General features: G+C 36.0%; 1 long non-coding RNA gene across 1 annotated transcript; it reads right to left on the reverse strand.

Moving 5' to 3' along the window:
- Positions 1-1,103: 1,103 nt before the first annotated feature.
- LOC106783054 (uncharacterized) lies at positions 1,104-9,786 on the reverse strand. Its single transcript, XR_001380549.3, has 3 exons — positions 9,601-9,786; positions 3,123-3,164; positions 1,104-2,267 (listed from the first exon to the last, which is right to left on the reverse strand). It is a non-coding gene; the product is annotated as an uncharacterized lncRNA (long non-coding RNA).
- Between the last annotated feature and the right edge of the window lie 255 nt (positions 9,787-10,041).

Raw genomic sequence — 10,041 nt, forward strand, 5'->3', positions numbered from 1 at the left:
TTACATGTAATTTTTATATTTCTCAGAGAGAATAACTACTCCTTTATTTTCTATCTGCTTATTTTTCTTCAAATCTCTTGCATAGTCCTGACATCAAACTTCAGACAATCTATCAGCTCTATTTTTCACCTTCTGTCTTCATGTTCCTATCTGGTCTAATTGCCCACCAAGTCTTCTGCTATAAAAGTATGGTCCTTGGAATGCCTACTTCTCTTTCCTGTGTTGGATTCCCTGTTTCCTGGATCCCATATTTTACTCTATATTTGTTTTCTTCCTCATCTTGGTGGAGCATATCCTCCAGTGACTTAAGAAGGAATACAGAGAAGCTTAATATTTTTGAGAATTTGATATCAATAAAATGTCCTAACATTGACTTTATACTTGATTGATACTTAGGGTGGGTATAAAATTTGGATTAAAATCATTTCACTCAGAATATTGAAGGCATTATTCTATTGTCTTCTAGTGTCCACTACTACTTTGAAAGTCTCACGGCATTGAAATTCCTAATTCTTTGCATGCAATTGTTTTTTTTTCCTGAAATTTGTGAGATCTTCTCTGTATCCCTGGTGTTCTTACATGCCTTTGGGTAGATCTTTATGCTGAGTACTCAATGAAGCTTTTAGAATATATAACCATTTCTTTCAGTTCTGGGAAAATATCTTTTTGCTGTTTTTGTATAATACTCCATCCATTTTCTTAGTTTTCTCTTTGGAGACCTCCTGTTAGATATATTTTCAATCCCCCAGCATATACCATAAATATCATATTATTCCTCTTTGGTTTTTTTATTCAAGATGTTGATATTTTCAATTAGAAAAACTAGAAAGATAAACAGAAATATATTTAAAATTGTTACATACTGTTGGGATGGGAATAGGGAGTATGGGAAGATAAACCATGTATCACGGTATGTGTCACGTACGTATTTTTCTAACGGCTTGGCATTTGAATAATATAAAAATTATAGTTAAAATTAATAATATATACTTCAAACATAAAATATAATAAAGAGCAGTTCTTGCTACATAACAAACGCTATATAAATGCTACCTATTATTTTATCAGTCAGAGATCTGTCAGAAAACAAACTCCACTGGATATTTCAAGCAGGAACATATTTAATTCAGAGACATGGGTTCTTAAAAATATGGAAAGACTATGAAACATAGATTAGATAAAGCCACCCCTGCCTTTCAGGAAATAAGGAAGATATAGGAATCTCAGAAAAGCATGATTGATGACTGCAACACCAAAGCAATTTTCACAAGAGAATGCCTGAAAGCTGCTGGCGACACTGCACACCTGCTGCCTGTTAAAATCACATCTTTGCTTTCCAATCCTGAAGTAGCCAGAGCAGCTTTCGTTGTTCTTCTGCTTTCTGAATCTGAATCATGAAAGTGCCTCACATTGGCGTTGAACCTGCTGGCTGGCAAAGATTTTGAGAAATGACGCTCCCCAGCTTCCAGCTTCTGTGTTACAGGAGAAAGTATGAAGGGAAAAGTGTTGCCAAAAGGCAATCTGACACTAGTTTGATTATGACTATTTTTAATATTAACATTTTCTCTCTAAAATGTCATTCTGCTCCCTGCATTGTCTCTATTGTCTCTCTGTTCTTTTTTCTCTGTTTATAGCTCTTTTTGTGTTGCTGTTGTTATTTATTTCCTCAAGTACCTGGGAACTCTTTCTTAGTGAAACACCAAAAGCCTCCAGAAGCTCTGTGTATATGGGTGGGGCTTGTCTCCAGGTGGATGGAAATTATCTCCAGGCGGTCTGTCAGTGTGTGTATTTGGGCAGCCAGATAGAATTTATGCTGGAAACTACCAAATGCAAGTATCTTTCTCTAAGGTAGTTCAGTTCCTCAGTAGGTGGGGCCTCCAGACTTCTCAAGGGAGTTATAGCCTGAATGACAGTAGGCTGTCATTGAGGGTGGAGGATTGGCACCTCACCATTGAGCGTATAGATATTTATGTAATTTCACTTTCAGTACCATGCCTCATACCTGCCCTCCCCTCTGTGTGGTACTCCTGAACTTAGAGGCTTTCTGCAGAGCCAGCTTCATGGGTATACCACTTAGAAGGTCCTTGTACTTTGTTTAATTCTCTAATGTAGCCATCTTGAAATTCTTAATGTTTGAACAAGGGTTCCACATTTTCATTTTGCACTAGGCATGGCAAATCATTTAGCTGCCCTTGGCTCTGTTCCAGTTTCTACAAAGTCTGTATCTTGACTTCCGCAAGCACTAACGATGGGTAGCCCATCTTGTTCTGGAAATGGGAGAGAAGAAGGGAGAATGGAGAGCAGTTTTAAGGCCATACACAGCATTCTATACACAGGCTTTCACAAGCAAACAAACAAAAACAAAAAACCAGACCTCCAAGTGCCTGATAACTCCAAGTCCTAGTCTTTCTGAGGCTTCATACTTAGCCACCTTCAGAGACACTGAGTTGGACGTTCTTCTGCTCACTGAGTCACTCAATAACTCCTTTGGCTCCCCCATCCTGTGGTTAGGGGTACTGATGTCTCCTAGTTTTATTGAGGATCAACTTTGTATTTCTGTTTCTTTTTTGCCTTCTTTATTATTCTCGGGGTCATTTTAGAAAGCAGAAGGGAACAGAAATTTCTTCCTGCTGTAAGCTTAAAACCAGGACCCCACATAATAATTTTACAATGGTATGTAGAAACAGAAAATATAAGAGCCTTCCGCAAGCTGATCATAAGACTGAAACATATGGTTTTGAAATACGTAGCCAAAAGATGAGGTCAATTATCATTTTTAGTGTTTCAGCAGAATATGTTACTTGCTCAATGTGTTGTAAATATTATTTTCTAGCCATGCTTATTTAATGAAGTTAAATAACTAACACATTGTTACAGAAGAGAAGCATTTCTCCCCCTAATCTAAGTGGTTTCTGCTAGCCTTTGCGGTTAATTTTCCTATTTCCAAACTAAAGGCTTTAGCCATTTGTGGCATGTATTTTTAATTTTGTTCCTTATAGCCCATTTCATTAAAAGCATAATTTAAATTATTTGTGATATACAAAACAGTCAAGTAATTTAACAAAATATAAAATTACGTTCATAAAAAGAATGTGGTAGATTTAAGAACTATGAAAACTTACAAGATTTCCAGTGATTGATCATCGCATTAAGATCTGCATTTCCTGAAAACCAGGATAAAAAGGGAAACAGTAAGTTACACAGTTCTAATTAGTCTCTACGACCATAGGTGATTTGCTCTTCATGCAGCCAATTCCACTCTAGTATTTTTCAGTAGATACCACTCAAACCCGCTAGTGGGAAGGACTATTTATTTTCCTCTGTATGAAACCATGGAAGGGTATGTTCCTCACTGGCTGTCTGCTATTCCACATCCTTTGAGCCAGAGACAAGCACTGTGATGTGGGCCATTTGTTTTTAGCATGACTCAGTCTAAACTTTGAGGTCTCTTTCCTTCTATTTATATATGTATTTAATTAGTTTGAACTTCTCATGCACCAGTCATCTTTGGATTAGTAACACATCATTAATCCATGCATTTCCATCTATTTAGTTATCTAGTTCGTCATTTGTAATACTAACAAGCACTCTTGAAACCAGTATCCAAATAGAGTCTAGAACTTAAGAATAATTTTCATCTCATCTTAGAGTTCATAGAGTGGCTTCCTCTAACTCTTCCTGGCACCTCCCCTGTAACCTGAACCCTGTATCCAACATTCCTTTTCTTTCCTTTATTTAACATAGTAAAAATATATGCATTCCTAAAAAGTGGGGCAAAGCGCTAGGTGTCTGAGTGTGTCTCTGTGTGTGTTAGTTTTTTTAATTTTATAAAAAATTATTATGCTATACTCAATTGAGTGTATTTGCTATTTCTCCTTAATATTATATTGCTAAGATTCATTCTGTTATTGCATGTTTCATTCATTTTTTACCACTATGTAATATTATATTATGCAAACATACTTCTTTTACCCTTTCAGTGGGTCAGCCAATATTTATTGAGTGTATACTCTCTTAAGCACTGCATATTCAATGATAAGCAAAACAACTCTTTTGTATCATTTTGAATCTCAGCTATGAGACCAAATGCTATCATGCCTCTCAATTTCTCTTCGTTTATACTGATAGAAAATTGTTTGCTAAATTCCTCTACACTAAACGATTAGTATACTCATGAACAATAGTCCAAAGCAGTGCGATGTCGAAGGTGGAATTTCAGGCTCTGTCACCAGGGTGAAGAAGGTGCTTGGGAGAGAGGAGATGGTTCCCTTGCCCTTCAGATGTCATATCTTAGGTGACCATCTATGTTGTGTTCTTCTAACCAACACCACCCAGAGTAAAATCTTTCAGTTTATAAGAGAACACAGAACTATAGCTGAATTGAGATTATATCTATGAGCTATTGGAAAGCATGCAATCCCTAAATAAATCCTCAAAACCTGAAAAGAACTTTGAATCTAGCATCCAACGTATACGGTAGAGTATAACAATTCTGATAAAATGAGCACATTTCAGAATTCATACAAAATGAGAAATAAAGAATAATAGCGTGTGCCTTTGAAACTGGATACATCTTTCTTTTCCTCAAACTATCTGAGCGCCCTCTTCACCCTCTCTCATTCGAGATCCATCTAGTGAAGAATTGTGCTTCCCCTAGAATGCAGCTTCAGAATATTTCATCAAAATGGCCCTGTTTTTCTCCCCTTCACTAGAGCTGTCTTTACTTCTGCCTTTATCTTTCTACATTGTTTGCTTCCAGTAATTGTCTGGTTCGCCTACACAATTTGTCACCTAGTGTCTTCCCTCTCACCCATGGCTCTACATACTGGCCTCCACATAGCAACACCTGCTCCACTGGGCTCCAACTGTTTGCAGCAATACACCACCCTGCCCTGGAGATTACAGACAACTTTGGCTATTACAACACATATATTTAAAACCTACCCAAAGCTTTCAGGGGTGGCAGCAATGTCAGGCTAACTACACAACACATCCCTTCACTCTTTACTATCATGCTGAGTTTCTTTCCTTTATTGTTATTACTTTCCTGGCGCTTTCCTAAATCCTGCTTCTAATCTTTTTGTGCAGGTCCCTTCAATTTTCTCCATTATCCTACCTTTCTGTTCTCTTACTTTTTCTAGTTCTACTTTCTTTTGCCCTAAAAACCTATTTCCTCAGGCTGTTTTCATTTTACTATATCAGAAGTAGCTTTTCCATTTTACATGATCTTGTTATATGAATGCTAAATTATTTTTAGAAGATTTCTTTTAAAAGTGGACATATTGACAACAAGTACATTCTTCTGAAGGAGCATATATAGACATGACAGTTTCAAAACTGTTTGTGAAGTTTCTCAAAGCCGTAGGTTGAATTTTTATCATCTGTGTTGGAGTTAATGTCGAAATGGTTCACATCAAGATGGATTCTTTTACAAAAGTATTGCATATGTTTTATTAAACGAAGGAATTTCATTTAAAGAAACAGCATATGCAGTAACAATATTTTCTAATGAGAAAAATAAAAGGTAATAATACATCTTTCTAACTTAATCTCCACTCTAGGTCGCTGTGAATAAGAAACTCACTAATTAAAGGTTTGGAGTTACTTTATACATTGGTGTGTATTGATTTAATTACTCATCTCCCTCAGCCCAATTACCCTGAAAGCTCTAGGCTGCTTGATATAAAAATATGGCAAAGTATATATTTAAATTCACATGTTCTTCCAAAATATTTTTGATATTTTGGATGACTGAAGGTGTTGCAAGCCTAAAAAAGAACAGTTATGTATCCATATTTTGATTGTGACAAAAGATTTTAATTTTTATGTGACCGTATGTCTTCATTATTTTCTTTGCATAGTTTTCTAATGCTCTTTAAACCTGAATCATTTTGTTATTCCTAGATAAATTCTAATATATTCTCAAGTCATTTTATTATTTTAAAATTTACTTTATCTCAATGAGGTCCACTTTATCTTTTTCTTTCTTTCTTTTTTTTTTTTTTTTTTTTTTGGTGAGGAAGATTCGCCCTGAGCTAACAAGCATTGCCAATCTTCCTCATTTTTTTTTTTCGCTTGAGGAAGATTCGCCCTGAGCTAACGTCTGTGCCAATCTTCCTCCACTTTGTATATGGGATGCTTCCACAGCATGGATGATGAGAGAAGTAGGTCCACACCCGGGGATCTGTACCCACAAACCCTGGCCGCCAAAGCAGGGCAGGTGGAACTTTAAACACTCAGCCACAGGGCTGGCCCTTCAATTTTTAAATATGTGGATTATGATTTGGTGTCAAGTCTATGAATTCTTCACCTTGCCCATTAGAAATTCCAAGGAATTTCAAATACTTTTCTCTTAAAATTGTTTATAGGTTTACATTTTACATTTAAGTCCATAAATCATTTTCAGTTAATTTTGTATAATGTGCGAAGGTTAGGCTGAAGTTCATTTGTTTTCCATGATGGATGTTTAATTGTTCCAGTTTCATTCTATGAAAAGCTATCCTTCCCATATTGAATTAGTTTTGCACCATTGTCAAGAACCTTTTGGGCATGTTGTGTGGGCCTATTTCTGAGTCCTCAATTCTGTTGCATTGATCTATACGTCTGTCACGTAGCTAATACCACACTATCTTCATTACTGTGTCTGCACAATAAGCCTTAATGTTGGGTAAAGTAATTCCTCCTACTTTATTCCTTTTTATCAAAATTGTGTTAGTATCATTCTGTTTTAAATGAAAGACAAGACAAGGCTGTCAACTGTTTTAATATCTACTCCAAGGTGCCCTGGATGTCCTAGCCAATACAAAAAGATTAGAAAACGGACTTAAAGGTGTAAGAATTGTAGAAGAAAGAAACTTTTCCTTATTTCCAGATGATAAGCATACTCATGTTGGAAATCCAAGTGAATCAGGGGGAAAATATATAAGAATTGATAAGAAATTTCAGCAAGCCCACTGGATACAAAAATCAACTACAAAAATGCAGAGCATTCCTACCAAGTAATTAACAAATAGAAAAGATAGAAAATGACATTATTCTCCAAAAGAATCAACAAAAACTCTAAAAGACCTTGGAATAAACCTAACAAAAAACACACAAGCCCTTTCCAGAAACATTATAAAGATTATTGAAGGCCAGAAAAGAAGCTTGAAGAAATGCAGAAACATATGTGAGGATGATGACTTTCCCCCAAAGTAACCTATAAATGCAAGTGATAGTTTAATCAAATTCCAACAATTATGTATAGAATTTAGAAGTGAGTCTTCAAATCAAGTACAGAGGACAGTCAAAATAATCCTGAAGTTGGGGCAGGCCCGGTGGCACAGTGGTTAAGTGTGTACATTCCACTTCGAAGGTCCAGGGTTCGCCAGTTCAGATCCCGGTGTGGACGTGGCACCACTTGGCAAGCCATGCTGTGGCAGGTGTCCCACATATAAAGTAGAGGAAGATGGGCATGGATGTTAGCTCAGGGCCAGTCTTCCTGAGCAAAAAGAGGAGGACTGGCAGCAGATGTTAGCTCAGGGCTGATCTTCCTCAAAAAAAAAAAATCCTGCAGTTGAGGAGCAATGTGGGGACAACTGTCCAATCAGATATCAAGGCTTGCTTACTATAAACTATGTCAATTATGAGATTACGGTGCTGCCATAGACAGGAACAAACACATTTCTGGAACACAGAAATAGACTTGTGCATCAATAACAGCTCAAGGTGAGAAGAAGTGGCAAAATTGATATGTGGCACAGGTGACATTACAAATAATGTGGAAAAGATAAACCAGTTTCAATATATTGTAGTGGGACTATTAGTTATCTATATGAAAATAAATAGACCTATATCCCAATCTCACACTATGGACAAAAATAAATTCTAGTGAATTAAAAACTTAAGGTAAAAAGCAAAACTTTACAACTTTTAGACGAAAATCTCAGCATATTTTTATGAACTTTGGGTAGAAAAAGTTATTCTTTGTATCTTCTTAAATAAGATACAAAGATTATAAATTCTACATAGAATAAGATAGAAAAAAGATAAGTAGATTTAACTGCTTCAAAATGTAAACTTATATTCTATAAAATACACCACAAAGAAAATCTAACTTGAAAGACAAAGCTTTGGTCTGGGAGAAGATATCTGTTAGTATATAGTTAGTATATAACTGTCAAAGGATTGGTATTCAGAATGTATAAAGGACTCCTAAAATCAATACGGGAAAAAAAAACAATCCAAAGTATAAGAACAGGCCATTCACATGAGAGAGAATTCAAAAAGAAAAATGTTAAACTTCACAAAGAATCATAGATGTACAATTAAATACATATATATACACAGACAATTTTTCAGGTTACAGACTAGCAAAAATCTTTACGTCTGACAAAACAAAGTTTTGAAGTAGCTATGGAGAAATAGAAATCCTCTATAGTACTTCTGTGTTTGTAAATTGGGACAAATATACTATAAAGCATTTTGATAGTAACAAGGAAAGTAAATGTGCATTACTGTGTTTACCCTTCAATCAAGCAATTCTACTTTTAGGTATATAATGCAGATAATTCTTACACATCTGTACAAGGAAACCTATTACAAGAATTTTCATTGCCATATTATCTCATAATAACAAAAAATATTTTAAAATATCCATTAACAGAAGAATGGACAAATAAATTGTGGTATAGTAATACCAAATACAACAATTAAAATAAAGTTATATCAAATAATATGGACAAATCTCAAAAATACAATGCTAAATTTAGAAGACAAATTGCCTAGCAATGAACTCAGTAAACCTGGAAAACAAAGTCATATAACTGTCTATGGATACACTTGAATTTAATATTGATATAAAACATGAATAGAATGATAAATATCCAAGCCTAGAAAGCAGCTACTGCTTGGGAAGAAAGAATTGGGATCAGGGAGGTATGCAGAGTGACTTTAGCACTATCTGCAATATTTTAGTTCTGAAGCAAATAAATCAAAACACCAAGATTTGATAGAGCATCTAAAGGCAAAATGAAATGGGTAAGACAAACCATCAAAGCAAGAAGTTAGGTAAGGAGATGGAATCAAGATACAAGTTTTATCATGAAAGCCAGAAAATGTGAAGCAATTCCTGATGGAAAATGGGAAGTGAGGCCCGAAAAAATTCCCTGAGGCATGGAAAAGTACCACAGGCCATTTGTGTAGCTTACATGTGACGTCAGTTAAGTGGAAGTTCTCTTTGCCCTCACACCTACGGAGATAAGGTGCCAGAAGACCTTGCATAAGCCGTACAACTTTTGTCATTTTCCCAACGTTTGGGGAGTTTTGAGATCAGGACATATTATGGCATCTGGGAATGCCTGGTAAATACTAGAATGAGACATTTGTGATTGCCACCTGCATGCAATCTATTATTTATATGAAAATGTGAAAACCCCTCCCACGTAACAGCTAGGAAATTGGGAGGAGCAAACCATTATTTACTCCATCACAACAACCTTGATAAGTAGGGAGGCCAATTGACCACATGTCACTAAAATTGTCTAGTACTGTCTCATATTATTTGAATTCAGACAGAAAGACATTTAAGGAGATTGGTACCTAATTCACCAAGTTCCTTACCATACTCCTCTTTACAGCTATGAGGCATTGCATGAGGCAAAGTGTCTTCACGATCGGCTCTGCCTTCTCCGGTATCGGCTTGAAGGCCTTGAGTTATTCATGTAGTGTGGAAAGGCCTAGGAAATATTCAATTCCAACTATCTCTTGCTTCTCTCTTCTCCAAATAGTCTGGTCCTGCAGTGCACTGATGAAAGCCTCTCCCAGAGAGATTAACAAGGCTGGAAGATGAGTCAGGTCATTTATTTTTCCATTCCATCATAAAAGGGTTCGAGGTTACTGCTTTCAACAAGCAGCCAATTGATCAGGTGACCACTAAGCATTCCTGATTCTCTCTCAGCATATCCCAATTTATTCATGAAAGCAGAAAGCATCATAAAAAGCCTCGGATGAGGCTACATGAAATTTAATAGGCTTGATGATGCCTTCCTTAAAAGCCTTCCT

The sequence above is a fragment of the Equus caballus genome, chromosome 4, assembly GCF_041296265.1.
Source record: "Equus caballus isolate H_3958 breed thoroughbred chromosome 4, TB-T2T, whole genome shotgun sequence".
NCBI lineage: Eukaryota > Metazoa > Chordata > Mammalia > Perissodactyla > Equidae > Equus > Equus caballus.